Source organism: Chiloscyllium punctatum, chromosome 32 (assembly GCF_047496795.1).
Source record: "Chiloscyllium punctatum isolate Juve2018m chromosome 32, sChiPun1.3, whole genome shotgun sequence".
NCBI lineage: Eukaryota > Metazoa > Chordata > Chondrichthyes > Orectolobiformes > Hemiscylliidae > Chiloscyllium > Chiloscyllium punctatum.
Genome location: NC_092770.1, coordinates 65831645 through 65851234, shown reverse-complemented (window position 1 = coordinate 65851234; position 19590 = coordinate 65831645).

Sequence of the window (19590 nt, the reverse complement as noted above, 5' to 3'; positions counted from 1 at the left end):
GTTATCACCCCCATCCCAAACTTCATACCCCCCCCCTCCACTCCCTTCCAATTCCAGTATCACCCTTTCCCCAGCCTCATACATTTCTGACCTCTCCCTTCCTCCACCCCCCTGCAAATTCCAAACATTGTAAAATGTTTGCCTCTCTCTCCTCTTTCCTTCCCTGTTCTGTATTTTTGACTTTTTATTCAAAATACCCAGCACCCGACTGGGCATCAGATGACCAAAGGAAGATCACAGGGTTCCCCGACAGCAAACTGAGCTGATCCCTGCCCTAATCAAACAAGATTTAATGCCCACTCAATGCCAGATTAGTCAGTCTAAATCATGTCAGTGTCCGGACGCTCAAGAAAGGCTCTAGATTCCCATCTAATTCTCCTTTTGGAAGTGCCTTTGTGAACTGGTTAGGTGCAACCACAGATGAGTGATGCCACCAGTAGTTGAACAGGTGGCCAGTCTCACTGGCAGCTCAGACACAGAGAATGGTTTATTTGGCAATGTGTCAGTGAAAGAGTCGAAAAATACGGCACTGGAGGCCGAGCAGCATCCAAGGAGCAGGAAAGTCAGCGTTTCCGGCATAAGCCCTTCATCAGGAATGTAGAGAGGGAAAGGGGGCTGAGAGATAAATCGAGGGATGGGAGTGGGGCTGGTTGGAAGGTAGGTGGGAAGGTGGATGTGGGTGGGTGGGGTGGGTAGGTTAATGAGGAGGGTGGAGTGGATACATGGGAAGGAAGGTGGACAGGTAGGCATGTATGGAGTGAGCTGCCAGAGGAAGTGGTGGAGGCTGGTACAATTACAACATTTAAAAGGCATCTGGATGGGTACATGAATAGGAAGGGTTGAGAGGGATGTGGGCCAAATGCTGGCAAATGGGACTGGGTTAGGTTACCATATCTGGTCGGCATGGACGAGTTGGACCGAAGGATCTGCCTCCGTGCTGTACATCTCTATGACTCTCTCCTGATGATAGGTGAACATTCAATGCTGCAGAATTACACTCCAACAAGGAGAAAGCCAAGCACTCCTGCAGTCAAAGGGAATCACCCTGGGGGAGGTGGGGACCAGTACTGGATACTAACAAATTAAAAAAAGTTAAATCAGAAATAGCTGTAACCCACTACAATGGAGCTTCAGGAGTGAGTTCAAAAGAAAGTTCAATATAAAATCAACAAAAAGCAAAGTGTTGTTCGGTGACTCGCCAATGAGCTCCTTCCAGCCAGTTCCATGCAACTTAAGTCTTTCGTAATTCTTGAGCTAGTTTTTGTCAGACACTTGTTAGACATCAACTGGAGTATTGTCCATAGTATGCACCACAAGAATGTGAGTGCATTGGAGTGAGTGCAGGAGCAATTTACAAGATGGCTGAGAGGAGAACTGATAGAGGTTTTCAAATTCATGTGCAGACTGGATACAGTAGGTCAGGAGAAAGTCTTCCCACTCATACGAGGAACAAGATCAAGAAGGCATAGATTTAAAACGATCTGCACAAGAAGCGAGGAGAATGAGAGGAGAGCCCTTATCACTCAGCGAGCTGTTAGCATATGGAATGCAGTGTCAGAAAGTGTGGTGGAGGCAGGTTCATTTGAGAACATTGGATGATCATTCGGATCAAAAATACTGTGCAAGGTTATGGGCAAAAGCAGGAGACTGGTTCAAGGGAAATCATTCCCCTTTTAAGAGCAATGCAGGTCCAATGGGGTGAGTAGCTTCTTTTCACAGTAGCAAATCTGTGATTCTGTCAGGTATAGTCAGTCTAACAAGCTGTGGCATCAGAATCCCATAAATGCACACCCTATTCTGTTTGGAAACTCCAGGCCCCTTTCTGCTGGAGAAACACGAACATTGAATTTCAGGATGATCAGCGTTCTCGGGGTTCCCATTGAGCAGAAACTGAACTGGACTGGACTAGGCACATTAATATATTGTGGCAAAAAGAACAAAAAGCAAAGAAGTGGGAATTCCATCATGAATAATTCACTTCTGGACTCCCCAGAGCCCATCCACCATCTGTAATGTACAGATCAGGAGTTTGATGAAATACTTCCCACTTGCCTGGGTGGATGCGGCTGCAGGAACACTCAGGAAGCTTGACACCATCCAGGACTTGCTTGATTAGCACTCTCTCCCACAGCTTTAATATTCACTGACAACAACAAATGCTGGAGATCTCAGCAGGTCAGGCAGCATCCATGAAAAGACAGCAAGCTAAAATGTTTTGAGTCCAGATGACTCTGATGAAGAATCATCTAGATTTTAAACATTTTAGCTTGCTGTCCATCTTTGGATGCTGCCTGACCCACTGTGATCTCCAGCATTCATTGTTTCAGTAGAGATTCCAGTATCTGTATTAATTCGCTCCTACCTTTAATATTTACTCCATCCACCACTAAACGCACAGTAGCAGCTGGGTGTAACATCTACATGATGCACTGCAGTAACACATCACAACTCCCTTGAAAGCACCTTTTAAAATTACAATATCCATCACTGACAAAGTCAAACGTAGCAGAGACATGGGAACTCCACTATCATTATAAATTCCCTTCTAAGCCATTTACACTCCTGACAGGGAATTATACCACCATTCCTTCACTTAATCACTGAATCAATGTCCTGGAACTACCTCCCAAAGAGCATTGGAAAGGTAAAGTCTACACCACAAAGTTAGCAGCAGTGCAAGAATGTGTCTCAGGAATGGGGTGTGGGATGGCGGGATGGCAGGATGGCTCAATGTGGGGGGGGGGGGGGGAGGGCGCGCTTGCAGGGTGTGACATGGTAGCTCAGTGATTAGCACTGCTGCCTCACAGCGCCAGGGACTCAGGTTCGACTTCAGCCTCGGATGACTGTCTGTGTGGAGTTTGCACATTCTCACTGTGTCTGCTTGGGTTTCCTCTGGGTGCTCTGGTTTCCTCCCACAGTCCAAAGACGTGCAGGGCAGGTGAATTGGCCAGAGCTAAATTACCCATAGTGTTAGGTGCATTAGTCAGAGGGAAATGGGCCTGGGTAGGTTACACTTCAGAGGGTCGGTGTGGATTTGTTGGGCCGAAGGGCCTGTTTCCACACTGTAGGGTATCTACTCTAATCTAATTACCTTAAGAACGACAAAATTTGGGCAATAAATGTTGATCTACCTGCCATCACGGAAATTAAAAACAAAAGCACCACACAAAATCCTAGAGTGACAAATTATCGATCACAAAATGATCTGAGTGACTGGAAACAGGGAGTAATGGTCAATGGATGTTTTTCCCGTTGAAGGAAGGTTTGTTATGGAGTTGCCCAAAGGTCAGTATTGGGACCCTTTCTGGGTTTGAGATAAAACAGATGACCCGGATCTGAGTTTAGAGAACACAATTTCACATTTTGCGGATAATGCAAAAATTGAAAGAATTGAAACTTCAAGAATGATAGTGCAGAACTTCAAAATGACAAACAGGATAGTGCAATGGACAACAGATGAAACAGAATAGAAAGAAGCATGAAGTAATCCCATGAAGAGCATGGGAAGACAGTATAAAATAAAGGGTTCAGCTCGAAAGAGAATGCAAAACGGAGGTTCCTGGGTATGTTTTTGCATAATTAAGCTGAGTTAGCAGGTTTCAGGAAGAGACATCAACAAAAGAAAATAGCTTTGCATAAATGTAGAAATTTGCCAAAAAGAAGCTGAACAAGGAGCTTTAATGGACAAATGGAGGATAACCCTTTACTAAAGGGTAAAGGTCAGTAGGGTTTTTGTTGGAGTAAAAGGTTTGAATCTCTTGTTTGTAGTAAGACCATTTCAAATAGCTCTTGTACAGTTTCTGCATAACACACCATTAAATTCTGTTCTTGTTTGTACATTGGCAAGTCGATTCTGAATATTCTGAGTGACTGACCACCTTATTAAACAAAAAGCAAAAATAAAACATAAGGTTTATCAAATTAGGCTTCACTCTAGGGTCTGACTTGTCCAGTATTACTTATCAGTTGGGCTTATAACAAGAGGCAAATGAATTGTTATCTGAAAAGGAACAATCAGCAGTGTTATATGGTGAGGGTGTGCGAATGACATTAGAATTGCTCATTTGCAGAGTTGGTACAAACATGATGGGCAGAAAGGCCTCCTTCTATTCTGCAACAATTCAACACACACGGTCCTGAGCTTTACAAATGGGAGCAAAGAGTGCAGAGCAAGGAAGTGATAATAAATCTGCATTAATACTGAAACAAACCAGAATGTTGGAGAAACTCAGCAGGTCAGGGAGCATCTAGAGTGAAACAGAGTTTACGTTTTGAGTCCAAATATGACTCTTCTCCAGATATAAAGTATTATTTGGCCTCAACTGGAGTATTGTGCTCTGTTCTGGACACCACAGAGTGGTAGGAAGTGTATAATGGTTTTTGACAGGGAGTGGAAAAGGTTTCAAAACTGATTCCAGGTTGAGGAACTTCAGTTAACTGGATAGATTTGAGAAGCTGAGGCTGATATTCAAGAAGAGAAGATGGAGTATAAGTATGATAGAAACAGAAGAGGTCTCGAAAGGGAGACTTTAAAAATGTTTATTTCCCAAATTACTTCAAGTGGTTTAAGATTTGTAATGTGTGTATGCTTGGTGAGGCAGCAATAACAGAAACTTGACTTAGCTTGGCGTCTTTTAAGAACTCGTCTGTGCAAAAAACAAAGCAGATCTTCACACACATCTGTAAGGCAGTGATTGATGCCATTAAGAACTGTTTTCTTTTTCTTTAACTTTTCTAATGCCAACAAAGCAGTCCTCGCTGGTATAACAACTGAGCTGTGATGAGCTATGATAGTTAGGAGAGTGCTTGATAATGAAACTCGATGGATATACAGGACCACATCGACTTGAAGGCAGTCAGAGTCTAACATCAGCTGTAAAAACACTGCATGAAAATAATCTGGACTTTCCAAACACAGGGCACATATGGAGATATAGATATTAAAATTATGAGGAGATAAAATATTTTGTATATGCTGTAACTGAGTTACTGAGGGTAAAGTGCTGCTTCTACAGTTCACCATGGTCACAGCTGTAATTCTAACTGAAGCACCTTTTTAAACACAAGACTCTGGAATGTCAATAGACTCGAGTAAACGAGTTTGCAGCCCCCAAAAATCATTCTGCATTACGGTCTATTATAGAGAGCCACAGAATGTGAAAAATCTGCGTAAGCACTTCATGTGTATATTTTAAACATCTCAAAGAAACCATTTATCAAAACACGCTCACTTTGACATTGACACAGTGTACAATAAAGACACAGGCAGCAGAATCCGGGACAAAGCAATGGTTCCACTCTGATGTGAAGTGATATCTGTGCACTGGGGCGGAAGAGGAAACTTTGTGGCTGAAGTTCTGATCTACTTACAAACCCACCCTGGGATTTGTGTCTGTAGTAATTAGGGGATTATGGAAAAACTCTATTGCATTGTTAACACAATAACCTATAATGCACAGCTAATTATTGTCAAGGGACTGAAAATCTCCTCGTCCTGTCCTTTTGGAAACAAAATGGGACAGTTACGTCCATACTTAGCTTTAACTGCTGCAGCTCCATTTATTTATTTTTGAAATTTGGCACTCACTGCCTGCTATATTCCTTCCACTTCCCTGGATTCGTGCCTGTGCAAGTCTGGCAGACGGATCTTTGGAAAGGTTTTAATGATTAAATAAATGAGTTATCAGCAGAAAAAGTTCCAATGAAAATCTTATGCAGACATTTTAACTTAGGATTCGGTCGTACAGGACATTTTGCTGTATCTCAGACAATTTTTATACATTATTCAAAATATGAATTTTCAAAACTGTCACGATGCCAGAAATTGTAAATGAGAACAACAGTCACTTGAATAATTTCTGGACTTAAAATCATTATTGACAAAGTTGTTTGTATATACTGAATCAAATAGACCAAGAAGAATGAGTATGTGTTCTTACTTTATGTGCTCTTACATGTGCTACAGTAACCTCAGTGTAGTTTGATGAAGGAAGATAGTGCAAGCAGAACATCATCCAGGCTCTCCTCTCATTGTAGCTAAGTAATGCCTGCTGGGAAGTGTTGGTACAGTAATGCGGAGATGGAACTTGCCCTAACAGCCTCCACACTCATATGGCCTGCCAAACTCCCAGAGGCTTACACTAAAATTCTCATGTGGTGCAGGACAACTGACAGCACCCATCTATCCCATCATTTTCAAGAGAGAAGGTGAGGGGAGAAGTTTATGCAAGTCATAAACTGATTACGTGTGTCAACCTTGGCTGAATTGGAAGTGGCTCTCTTGCCCCAGACATCCTCAGGGGAAGCATTCAGTGCTGTTTCAGAGGTATGTTGCTGCAGAGGTATATTACACATTCAAAACTGAAGCTCAGCTGATCTATTTTCTTGCCATTTGAGGGATATATATGGCTCTCACTACATAACAACAGAGATCAAGTTTCAAAAGAAGCATGTTATCTAAATGGTGAGAGATTGCAGAGTTCTGGGATTCAGATAGATCTGGGTGACCACGTGCATGAATCACAAAAGAATAGTCTGCAGGCAGAGCAAGTAATTAGGAAAGCTAATAAGGCAATCATCACAGGGGACCTGAACACTAAGTGGTGTTAGGTATCGGAGAGAAAATGGTAGTACTTGCGCAGGTGGACTGGAGAAAATAATGGACCCTCTTCCTGCAGCACTGGGCATTCCAGGTGGCTGAGACTGCACTGACCTGGGAAGCAAGTTCAAACAAGCCTGGTTTCCTGGCTCTTCCACTGCTCCTTGGGCATGAGGATGTCTCTCCTCTGCACTGCACAGTCCACCAGGAACTCCAGATCTCTACCTGCAAAGTGGAATGCCAAATTTTCCCTGTCTGTAATGTCCAAAGCAAATGTCTAGAGCTGTGCAGGGCAACAGTGGACTGATTGTGCCCATCAAAGGTGGCACCAGTGCCAGGGATGCCAAGTAATCCCAGGATGGCTCAGCACTGGTCAGTTTTTCTGGTTACAGTGATCGTTAGGATGGGATTGACATTGAACAGGAGTCACTGGGCAGTGTAGGCAGTTTATAAGACAGTGAGAAACTTCACTCAGCTCATGGTGCAAAACTCCAAAATATCTCACCAAGGTGGCAGTCAGCCAGGCAAACGAAAGATTCAGCCCAATATTCCTTGAGTATTACTATTAATAAATACAGTTTGTCTGTTATATTATTGAAAAGCACTGTTTGTGTCAAAATATAGTACTTTCCTTCCCTTACACTTTGTAGTTTTGGATTAATTCTTTGTGATAAAGAATGGGAAAACAAACTCTGCCATAAATTCAAGGTGTTGAGTTTTTCATAGAAATACTGAAATTTACAGTGAAACTGGCCATCTAAGCTTTGTGGTGTGTATACTTCACATAAACCTCTCATCCTTCTTTATCTAATCCAATTAGTCCCATTTCTTCCCTTGTGTTTATATCTAATTTCTCCTTAAATTCATCCCTGATATTTGTCTTTTCACACACACAGACCCAGTGGCTCTCATACATGAATGCTGAATCTTTGATTCTTTTAAGAGAAGATTATGCCAGAAAAATGATATTGCTGACTTTAAAAGTGCATTTATATGGAACACTTTGTGAACTCTAAACAGCTGACACTCATTTAAGTACTTGTCAAGTGAAGTGGCTACGATAACCTTGGAAATTCAGCAGCAATTTTACCAACAAGATCCCAATAAAGAGTAATATGATATTGGCTAGACAACCTGTTTATGCGGAGTTAGTTGGTCGAGGGATACCCATTGGCCATGACACAGAGAGAACTGCCGATGGTCCAAAAAGAAATAATGTCTCAAGTTCTTGACAGGCAGTCAGAGCCCATGCCTTAACATCTCATCTGAAAGAAATCACTACCAATAGTGACCCAACCCCCTCAGTAAGGCGCTGAAATATCAGTGATGGTTATACATTGACTTGTACAACCTTGTTTCTCAGAGGTTGAAATCTTGCCACTGAGTCGCAATTGACAAGAGGATATTTGCGCTAATCATTTTGAATGGTTTACTTTGTAGTATGATTTTGATTAAAGGCATAATTGGTATATACCTTTCAGAAGGTTTGCATTGATGATACTTTTTTTGTTCTCAGCAATGTTCTCTTTTCCCTTTTTCCAGGGAAATGATTTCATGCAATGGTTGTTTTAATAATGGTCATTACTTCTAATATGGGGAAAAAAGCAGGTGAAAGCAACTCACGGCATAGGAGACATGGTTATGGCTGGTCACAAGTATTGCAAGACACTCAGACAGCTGCTGAGTGACTGGTAGTATCTTGTTGATGTAGCCTTCTCATACATACTTACAGAAACATTCACTGAATAATGATTAAGTGAATCCTCACTCAAAAATGACCTGCGGTATATAACAAGTTTAGCAGAGTAAAATAATCCAAGATGCTTCAGTTAGAGACTATCCTGCTTTTAAAATGTTCATCCTTACTTTCAAACTCTTGTGAGGACTCACCAATCCCACCTCTCCCCCGCCCACCCCCTAAAATCTCTCATGCCCGACAACCATCCGAGATATCAGTATCATCAAAAGCTGGTCTCTTAAACATCCCAGATTTAATCACTTCAACATTCGAGACTGTTCTACAGCAGAATGGTTTCTCAGCTTTGGAACTGCCTCCCAAAACTTCTCTGCATTTCTGAATCTCTCATGATATTTGTTAAGACCACCTCTTTGAACAGACCGTTGGGCATCACCCTGACAACCCCCATTCTGTGGCTTGGCTTCTAATTTTGCTTCAGAGTGCTCCTGTGAGGCACCTTTACATTAAAGACTCTATAAAATATAAACTGCCATCAAAGTTATTTAACATTGGAAATGCCATCAAATTTATTTAACATTGGAATAGTAAAATTTGGAATATTTGGAATTGGAATTTTACCTCCCAGATTGATCAATGAAGAACTAATGGTTTGCATTAAAAGATGAGAGCAACGACGGATCAAAACCTGATGAACTTTACCACAGACGCAGCAGCCAAAAAGCTGTAGGTATAAACTAGGGAAGTCTTGATTCATATAGTGAAGCTAAAAAAACAGAAGAGACCCTGTAACGAAAACAAGCCACTTGGCCCACCTATACTATACCTTCCACAAACAATGGAGTCCATTCCACACAATCCATCTCCCAAGCATTGTAAAGCAAATTCCAGGGTTTATCTTTGGTTAGGAACAAACCTTTAATCCACAGCCAAGCTATAAACAAAACAAGCTGTTTTAAATACCTCAAATATTACAAAACCACTGATGTTATCACGTTTGATTTAATCATCATCATCATCAGGGAAATCATTCAGATAAAGGAAATGAGGGAGGAGGTGTCACCACAAAAAGGTGTGTGTCTGTAAATAGACCACTCATGATGCAGGTTGGAGCATGTCAAACCTATTCGAGGTTACTGGTATACTCACTGGCAAAAGAAACTGCGGGACAGTTGAGTTGGAACAATCTGAATCAATACTAGCTACTCACCATATCAGACATCCAAATTCAGGCCTAATTCATTGCCCGGGAGGAAACCCCAGTAAAATTTGTCCACGTCAGTTTAATCCTACTTGTTCTGTGTGCCTCAGAACAATGTTCATCCCCAAGTTTTGCTAATTCCTTTCTACTGGATTTCCTCTCTGTGAAGTGAGGAATACAGAGGAACCTCGATTATCTGAGCGACACAGGCAGGAGTATTTTGCTGGGATAATCGAATGCTGGATAACACAGTTTAGCCAAGCATCAGGACCTTGCGACCTTGTCCAGATAATCTGAAATTCAGATAATCGTATGCTGGATAATTGAGGTTCCTCTGTATGTATCAGACATGGTCACAGAATTTGTAATGTCAAAATTCACTTGCACAGAACGTGGATGTACACTGTAAACTCTTTGCTTTTAATCTTTTTAGACAGAGCAATTGTCTTAGATCATTGTGCATCCTTGGTTACCACATGGTGGTAGATGCTATTTTCAGTATATAGAGTCATAGAGATGTACAGCATGGAAACAGACCCTTGGGTCCAACCTGTCCATGCCGACCAGATATCCCAACCCAATCTAGTCCCACCTGCCAGCACTCAGCCCATACCCCTCCAAACCCTTCCTATTCACATACCCATCTAGATGCCTTTTGAATGTTGTAATTGTACTGGCCTCCACCACTTCCTCTGGCAGCTCATTCCATACACATAACACACACTGTGTGAAAAAGTTGCCCCTTAGGTCTCTTTTATATCTCTCCCTCTCACCCTTACCCTATGCCCTCTAGTCTGGACTCCCCCACCCAAGGAAAAGATTTTGTCTATTTATCCTATCATTGCCTCTCATGATTTTGTAAACCTCTATAAGATCATCCCTCAGTCTCCGACGCTCCTGGGAAAACAGCCCCAGCCTGTTCAGCCTCTCCCTACAGCTTAAATCCTCCAACCCTGGCAACATCCTCGTAAATGTTTTCTGAACCCTGTCAAGTTTCACCACATCTTTCCGATAGGAAGGAGACCAGACTTGCGCGCAATATTCCAACAGTGGCCTAACCAATGTTCTGTACAACTGCAACATGACCTCCCAACTCCTGAACTCAATACTCTGACCAATAAAGGAAAACATACCAAATGCCTTCTTCACTATCCTATCTACCTGTGACTCCACTTTCAAGGAGCTATGAACCTGCACTCCAAGGTCTCTTTGATCAGCAACACTCCCTAGGAACTTACCATTAAGTGTATAAGTCCTGCTAAGATTTGCTTTCCCAAAATGCAGCACCTCGCATTTATCTGAATTAAACTCCATCTGCCACTTCTCAGCCCATTGGCCCATTGATCAAGATCCAGTTGTAATCTGAGGTAACCTTCTTCGCTATCCACTACTCCTCCAATTTTGGTGTCATGTTTGAGATATATTCACCTGCATTAAGTGTGAAATTAGATGGGTGCATTTGCTACTGTAGTTAGTAAATCAGAATATACCAGTGTTGCTGGATCTTTGCATATGATCTGACAACGAGTTTACTTGGAAAAGACTGGGTTAAAAGTGGTTGCTCACATAACCTGGCTCTTGGTGCCATTAAACAGGCCAGCTTCCCCTCCCCATTGACCAAGAGCAGATCTGTCACAACACCATGCCTCTGGTGACCCTTGGAGTGTTAACAGAGCAGGATTCCAGTATTTTTCTGTGCTTCTGCTCAGCAGCACAACAAGACCTGTCCTCTCAATTGTAGAGTCATTTCACCTCATAAACCAAGTTAAAACACAACATCTATTTGTCTTAAAGCTTGTTTTTCTGTGCCTGGGGTGAAGTGCTTGACCTCTACTTGGCCCAGCACTTTGGAATTCTCTCCCTCCTTGCCTGTGTTTTGTTATATTCCTCCCCACGTTAAACAGCCTCCTCAAAACTTGACTGTGTTTGAACAGGCCTCAAGTCACTGCCACAGTTTTAGGGTCTCGACACTGGATATTTACTCAGGCTCAGCATTACCCATCACAGATTTACTTCAGTGAAATTCTGAAACATATCCCCTTCATCCCGATATCTAGGTAAACTATAGTGTGGCACAAGCTTTGTGACTGGGAATCCTTATTCTGTACATTGGGTAGGGAATATTACCTCATAAATTCACAGACTCTCCATAGTATAGAAGCAGGCCATTTAGCCCATCTAGTCCACACTGACTCTCCCAATAGCATCTCACCCAGACCTATTCCTGTAACCCTGCATTTCCCATGGCTAAGCTAACTAACCAGAAGAACTATGGGCAATTTACCAGAGCCAATTCACCTGACCTGCACATCTTTGGACTGTGGGAGGAAACTGGAGCACCCGAAGGAAACCCACACAGACACAGGAAGAATGTGCAAACTCCACACAGACAGTCACATGAGGCTGGAATCGAGCCTGGGTCCCTGGCTCTGTGAGGCAGCAGTGCTAACTACTGAGCCACTTATGTCACCATATAAATTAACCCCTCTCCCTAAAAGGCAAATTGTATAAAGCACTGTATCATATAAGGCAGAACTTTAGATTATCATTCAATTAAATTACATTTTTTTCAACTGAATAAATGCACTTCTTTTCTCAGTAAGAACAATTAATTTCCCAACAATACTCGATTGTAGAAGATAATAGGCACCTTAGGAACTATAAACATGACCTTATCTTCTCCAAGTGAGTTTCTGAGCTTAGTTGCTTCAAACCTAAATATAGGTAGCTACTTTACGAGTCTGTAAGTGTGAGTGAATGAGAGAAGAGAGACAGAGCATGAGTGACAGACAGACAGAGCATGAGATACAGAATGTCAGACAGAGGCATAACGGTAGATAGTTGACAGGCAACACAAGCAAAATTCAACTTTTCCACAGACACCATCTCTCCTGCCCCTCCACACCCTCAGTCCCCATTTGGTGCATGATCAGCCCCTCTCTGAAGCACCCTGAGAGTTTCCCAAGCTCCAAAAACTTTGCTGCTTTGTCTTTGTGCTTGGTGTTATTAATTGCTCGCAGTCGTAAAGATTGAAATCAGGAGCAGTCTGTGTGCGGTATGGAACTGAAGGCCTGATTTCATCAGTCTGCGGTACAGTGTTCTTCAGAATGACCCTCAAGCAAGATGTTGGTTTGAAATGTGGCCCTCAATTAAAAAAAACAAAGTTAGCAGCATTGAGTTAAAATAATACAGACAGCATTCATTGAAAAATACATTCCTGTAATATAAATAAAAAAACAACTGTGTTTCTTACTGTCTTTATAACATTTGCTGCAGTGTGTATCTTGGTATGAAATGCTTTGAGCACATAGGTAGGTGAAGATAAACTGCAATAATAGTTTCTAAGCACGAGATACTTGAGAGACTCAGGTTTCATCCCCTCCGTCTCCCAACTCTTAGGATGAGCAATGCAAAGCTGCTTTGAACAAATTGTAAATAAAACTGGCTGAATAAACAATCCTATGAGTACTCTTCAATATAATCCAATTTGATCTGATTTTCATTTTGAAAGGTTCTCCAGAAAAGAAATTTAGATTCTTCGCCTCCCAAGGACAGCATCAGAGCATTAAAATCCTCTTCAAGCCTCTGTGAACAAAGGCACCAACACAGACAGTGCAGACAGCATGGAGGTGACTTCAGAAACTGGGAGATGACTCATCTCCAATGGTCAATCAAGTTTATCCAGCAAAATTGTTCAGAAGTCTTTGTATTAACCATGGCACTTTGATGCATTTCTGAAATGCATCAAAGCTCAAATACTTTGCAGTTAAAAAGTCGATGTACTCTTACCAGACCAAAGGGCTATTCTCTCACGAGAGAGACATTGAGTCATAGAGATGTACAGCATGGAAACAGACCCTTCGGTCCAACCCGTCCATGGCTGGTGGCAGTTTAACCTGAGGGTTTCGCTCTGCATTGCACACCAGCCACTCAGCCAACTGAGCTAACCGACCCCATATTGCAGTGCACTTGCTGTTGTTGCACAAGGAAATACGGTGATCATTTTAGACACAGTGTGATCCCACAAGCAGCAGGATTAATGACAAGATAAATTTCTCTTTTTGTAGAGACAGGAATGACGCCGAGAATAGCAGGATCACAGCTCTGTTGTACTTCACGTCAGCTTTCAAAGTGGAGAAGATCTCATTGTAAGGATGGCAGCTCCATAATTCAATGCTCCCAAGGCACTGGGTGGAATTTGAGTAACCAACCATACAATCAGAACTCAAAGCTGCAATTTGGTTCTATAATTTTAAAACATTATGTTTAGGAAAGCTTAATAAAAGAAAGGAGCTTGGAAATGTTCTCATGTACATTTTGGTTAACCATATAAGTGCAGACATTTTAGTAAAGAATTTGGGAGGGGACCATATCCTGCTTGTACATGCACATCAACATAACTGCTAAATGACCAATGCAATCCAAAGCTTTCTCTGTTGTTACCCAGTCACATATTTTAACTGTATTACAAGTGGGTTTTACCCTCTGACATGATATCCAAGGATTAGCCTTTGTGATGTACATACCATTATGATATGTGACCACATTAAAAATTGAAATCCTGCTTCTGTTGATTGTCATGAATATCAAAATACTGGCACTAAAAAAAACTGGATGATTCATCCAACATGTGTAGGACTTATTCATACCAAAACCCTGTTCCCAAAATTCAAAGAGGGCCAATCGGAGAATAGGAGATACAAATTATATTTAATGTAGAAAACTCTGTCAAAGAAGAAGCAATTTCAGTGTTCCAGTGAAGTATTAAAAATGATGATGCCAAGCCAAAAAGGTAAGGAAAAATGTAATTAAAGGAGGGGATTTAAAAGAGATTCTTAAAGAGGAAAGGAGAGGAATTTGAGGAGGAACAGTTCAGAGAGAGTATTCCAGAATATGGGAGTCCAAATAGCTGCCAATGGTAGGACAAAGGGAGGTGGAATACACCAGAATCCATAGCCAAATTAAAAATGAATTTATTAGTTTTGGGATGTTTCAGAGTTGACTGATATGAACAAGAAAAGATTTAAGGTGTGAGAATTTTAAATTTGAAACATTACCAGAATGAGAGTCAGCAAGGACAAGTTCGCAAGTGAGTGACATCTTGGATAGGCTGTGGACAACACAAATTTAGGTCAGCTGAACTTTGACAGAGGTTGAAGTTGTGAATCCCTGTGGAAGACACTGGAGTAATCGAAGCTGACAAAGACGAGAGTGAGAGTTTCGTCAGCAGATGGGCCTAACGTTACGAGTGAGCAGTGTTCGTATGATAAGGAGGGAACTTTGAGATGAACAGTACATTGATTTATTTACAGGTTCTGCTGAAGGCTGCACAGGAGAAAATTAAATTGAAGTTGTGACCAGTCTGATTCAGACTGAATCAACCACAGAAGGAGAAGTTTGGTCACTGGCAATAGTGTGGAGTTTGAGATGGGTGGCAATTATGACAGTCTTAATCTTACCAATGATCAGCTGAGGAAAGACTGTATGCTAGACAAGCAGAAATGAATAAGTCAAAGAAGTGGTGGAGATACTGTGGTATAGAATAGGACTGAACTTCACAAGGCAGGCTGCCAGGTCTCAAGGGGACCATTTGCAAGCATTTAGCTTTTGTGAACCAGCTATCAATATGACCTCAGAGCAAGGTTATGTGCATGTTCAAGTCTCATTAATCTCTAGGCTCAAACTCCATGAACCGAGCTCACCAAGGGTTTCTGACCTGAGAAAGAGTAAATTTTAAGTCTGTCAATCTGCTTTCCATCCAAACTTACATCCTCAAAGTGTGAAAGGTTAGTCTGTCTACATTTGGGGTCACAGGGTTATCAGAAAACACAGACCTTCAAGTTTTTGGAATACACTGACGTAAGTGATTATTTCTGACCTCCCCACCTCCATTATATCCTACTTACCCCTCCATTTCCCTGTCCATTCTTCACCACCACCACCACCCCACCTCCCACCCCCACCAACATGACCTCCATGTTTTCAAGCTGTCAGCCAGTTGTATGATTTATCTGAATAATACACCAGTTTGCACACTGCGCTTGTGGTCATTCACAGAATCGTAAAATCCCTAGGATGGGGAAAGAGGCCATTCAGCCCATTGAGTCTGCACTGACCCTCCAAAGAGCACCCACCCAGACTCAGTCCCCTACTCTATCCCCTTAACCTGCACACCTTTGGACTGCTGGAGGAAACCAGAGCACCCAGAGGAAACCTTGCAGACACGGGGGAATGCCTGTATGGAGTTGCACAGTCATCCAAGGCTGGAATCGAACCCAGGTCCATGGCGTGGTGAGGCAACAGTGATAACCACTGAGCTACCGTCCCAGCCATCATTTGGTTCACTGCAATCCTTAAAATGTAAAAAACAGACAAAGGCAGCAATTATAATCTGTTAATTATTGGAATAAAGCAAGTCAATTCTTTTTTCTGATGTAATGGGTTACTATAGTGTGAGTCTGTTATTGAGGAGAGAGAGAAGGCTGGGTGATTGCAGGGTTAACTATATTCTGTCTTGTACGTGACTACCATTTTCTGGATGGCTTGAAGTGAGGGGACTCAATTCTGTCTCCACATGAATACCAACTGAAGCAAAGGAACTTTACTGAACAAAACCAACTGCTTGCAATGTGAAAAAGATGCAGAGTTGAAGGCACATTGACCTTCAACAGAGACTAAGGCCCCTTCTTTTTTATGGCAGGGCAGATCTATTGCAACAGTTGGATGTACAAAGACAGACTTCCAGGATCACAGGGACTGGGGGAGAAAGATATAACAATGTTCATAACATTGGACAGAATCTTGTTGAGGGGTCAAGTGTCTCAAAATGCCAGCTAAAGAACCAGCGAGACACCCACGCTGCTTTTTCTGGGACCAACCTGCTGAACCACAGGCCAACCAGCAGGTGGCGAGGTCTCTGGCCTCCCCTTGGAATCGAAACTCCCTCCCACAAGCCCTGGCCAATCAGAGGCAGCAGCTCTTTCCCTCAGCAGCACCACTGAGGTAACCATAGCTGCTGACAGTTTTGCATCCCTCCTGAGCCCCAGGATGATGGTAAGTGATGGTGGGGTGTGGGAGTGGGGTGCTCCGAATCAAGGTGAGAAGAATAGCTTCCAGTGGACACCTCCAGATTTGATGTCTGGCTCCTTGATTTCCTTGATGTGGATTTCCTTTGATTGAGGAGCAAACCCCGACCCCATTGTGATAAATTGCTCACAAAATTGGACTTGATTGTGTCAATTTAGTGAGATGTGTCGATAACGGGTGAAATTGGTTTTGAGCACGCATACAATGGGCACAGCTGGAATATTGGCAGTGATCACTAAGGAAATCCTGTAAGATTACATCCATGTGAATGAATGGCATTTGCCAAGGAAAAGCTCTGAACGATGGTTCCTAATACACCGTCAGAGTTAACCTGTAGCTGGGCTAATCTAGTGATGGCAAAGTGAAACTCTTTGTGTTAAAGGCCCCAAATGAGAGTGGGGCAGGATAGTGATCATGGGGTTTCCTCCTCACAGCTGGTGATAGTGCAACCACCCCATCCAATAAATGCCCATCCTGGTGCCCATTTTGCCAGCTCTGGCAGAATATTCGACCCATCAGGTTAATTGTGGTACCGCAGCCATCTCTCCCACCAGAAGTAAATAACTGAATGAAGATTACCGTATATACTCGACTAATAGCCGGGCTCATGTAAAAGTCAATCCCTTATTTTTGGCCAAAGAATCTAGAATTTTCCATATGTCACAAGTAAAGGTCGACGCTAGTCCTTCACAGATAACAGATCAACATTTGTGAATCAAGGTGTTATCCTGTAAATAAATGTTGCAATGAGGAAATATGTTTTTTTAGTTAGTTTGTGAGTATGAAAAAATAAAACAACAATAGATGAAAGAAAATGGAGGAAAATTGAAGAATTTGGTGCAAAAAGTTTAAGACACATCAGGTCAAAGTCAGGTGACAACCACCTTTTGTGGGTTTTTCTTTGTTTATTTAGAGATCAATTGGGCATCTGTTAATGATATGGTATTTTGCACTGTAGCACAAATTTCAGCCCCTCAAAAATAGTATCCATGTAATAGTTGACGCCATTGTTTTAATTTTAAAAATAGTCCAAAGTATTCGATGTTACACGAGTAGCAACAGGACATCGTTATTTTCAAATATAATGACCTTTCTATAAAATGGAAGACTGCAGAGACACCGACTTTCCAACTGATCTTTTAAACTGGGGCATCTCATCATTGAACCGTGCTCATGTCACGGAGAAGCAACGTACAGATTTTATTGAGTGAGTAACCATATTCAATTAACAATCACACAGAAACCAAACATTGGCTTGGGTCCAAAAGCAACTGGCTTGCAATGACTGTCAGAGTCGGTCTATGATTATTTCCTGACCTCATAATTTCCAAAGCTGTTATGTACTTTTCCTACCAGAACTGCACATTATCTGCTTTAGATAGGTGCCCCTACAGAGTCGAGTGTGGTGCTGCAAAAGCACAGCAGGTCAGTCAGCATCCGAGGAGCAGGGGAATTGATGTTTTGGGCATTAGCCCCTTCAGAAAATGACTTGGTGGGGGCAGGGGGCGGTAGAATGAGAGAGGAACTCACTGAGATCTTTGTAGAGAGAGGGGGAGAACATCTTCAAGGTATGATTTGGATACCCATAACCACCTGATGAAGGAGCAGTGCTCCTAAAGCTAGTGCTTCCAATTAAATCTGTTGGACTATAACTTGGTGTTGTGTGATTGTTTTACCTTCTTCAAGGTAGACATCCTTGGAAGAAGCTTCGCAGTGAGGTTAAAATCAACTAGGAGAAAGTGAGGATTGCAGATGCTGGAGATCAGATTCGAGAGTGTGGTGCTGGGGAAAGCACAGCAGGTCTGGCAGCATCCGAGGCACAGGAGATTCGGTGTTTTAGACATAAGCCTTTTGACAGCCCCTCCAGAGATTATGCTGATACTTAAGTATAGGTTTCCTCCCTGTCCATTGACTGTAGAATTAAGCCTTGTACAACACTCATCTACTGAGAAACCAAGTGTGCTCCCTCTTCTCTTCATTTATCTTTATCAGTGAAATTCCCATACTTAAAATTGTGTTAAGCTGAAATATGCATACCTGCCTCTAAAAGCCCAGTCCCTCTGATAGCTTTACCCCTCCATGGAAATTTGTCATTAATTGCTGAAATAAAATCCACCTACTTGACTGGTAATTCAAACTGTTTGTCCCTGGTGCTCAGTAGCGACAATGTATACCATCTACAAGGTGCACTGCAGAAATTCGCCAAGGCTCCTTGGCCAATACCTTCCGAACTCATGACTGCTACCATCCAGATTGACAAGGGCAGCAGATATACGGGAACACCACCTCCTGTAAGTTCCCCTCCAAGCCACTCACCATCCTGACTTGGAAATATTGCCATTCCTTTAGTGTCGCTGGGTCAAAATCCTGGAACTCCCTTCCAAATGGACAGCAGTAGTGCAGAAGGAAACTGACCACCACCTTCTCAAGGGCAGCTAGGAATGGACAATAAAATGCTGGCTCAGCCAATGACATCCACATTCCCTGAAGTTCTTGTAGGAAAAATACATAACAGCTTTGGAAATTGTGAGGTCAAGAAATAATCATAGACTGACTCTGACAGTCATTGTAAACCAATTGTTTTTTGGATCCAAGCCAATGTTTGGTTTCTGTGTGATTGCTAATTGAATATGGTGCCTTTTTTTGGAAAATGGTAATAAACAATCTATTCAAAATTAAATTAAAACATGGCGTCACATTGTTACACCTCACTGGATCTTTAATGCATGCAGTATGCAAAGAAATATTGATTTAGACAGTTAAATGGGCACTGTTTTTATGGGTATTTGAGAGAACGCATTCCAAGTCATCGGCTCTTGAGTTTCTTGATAAAAGTTCTCCAAGATCTTCTTCATGTGGTCAAAATGCAGTGCCCCTTTAATATTGAAGATTGGATTGCTACAGTAACAGGTAGAAATATCTGAAATTATCAGACTGGAGCTAATTGAATGACTGCACATACCATGGGTAATAAATTTTGGAGTTAATAATTACAAAGTGCATACCTAA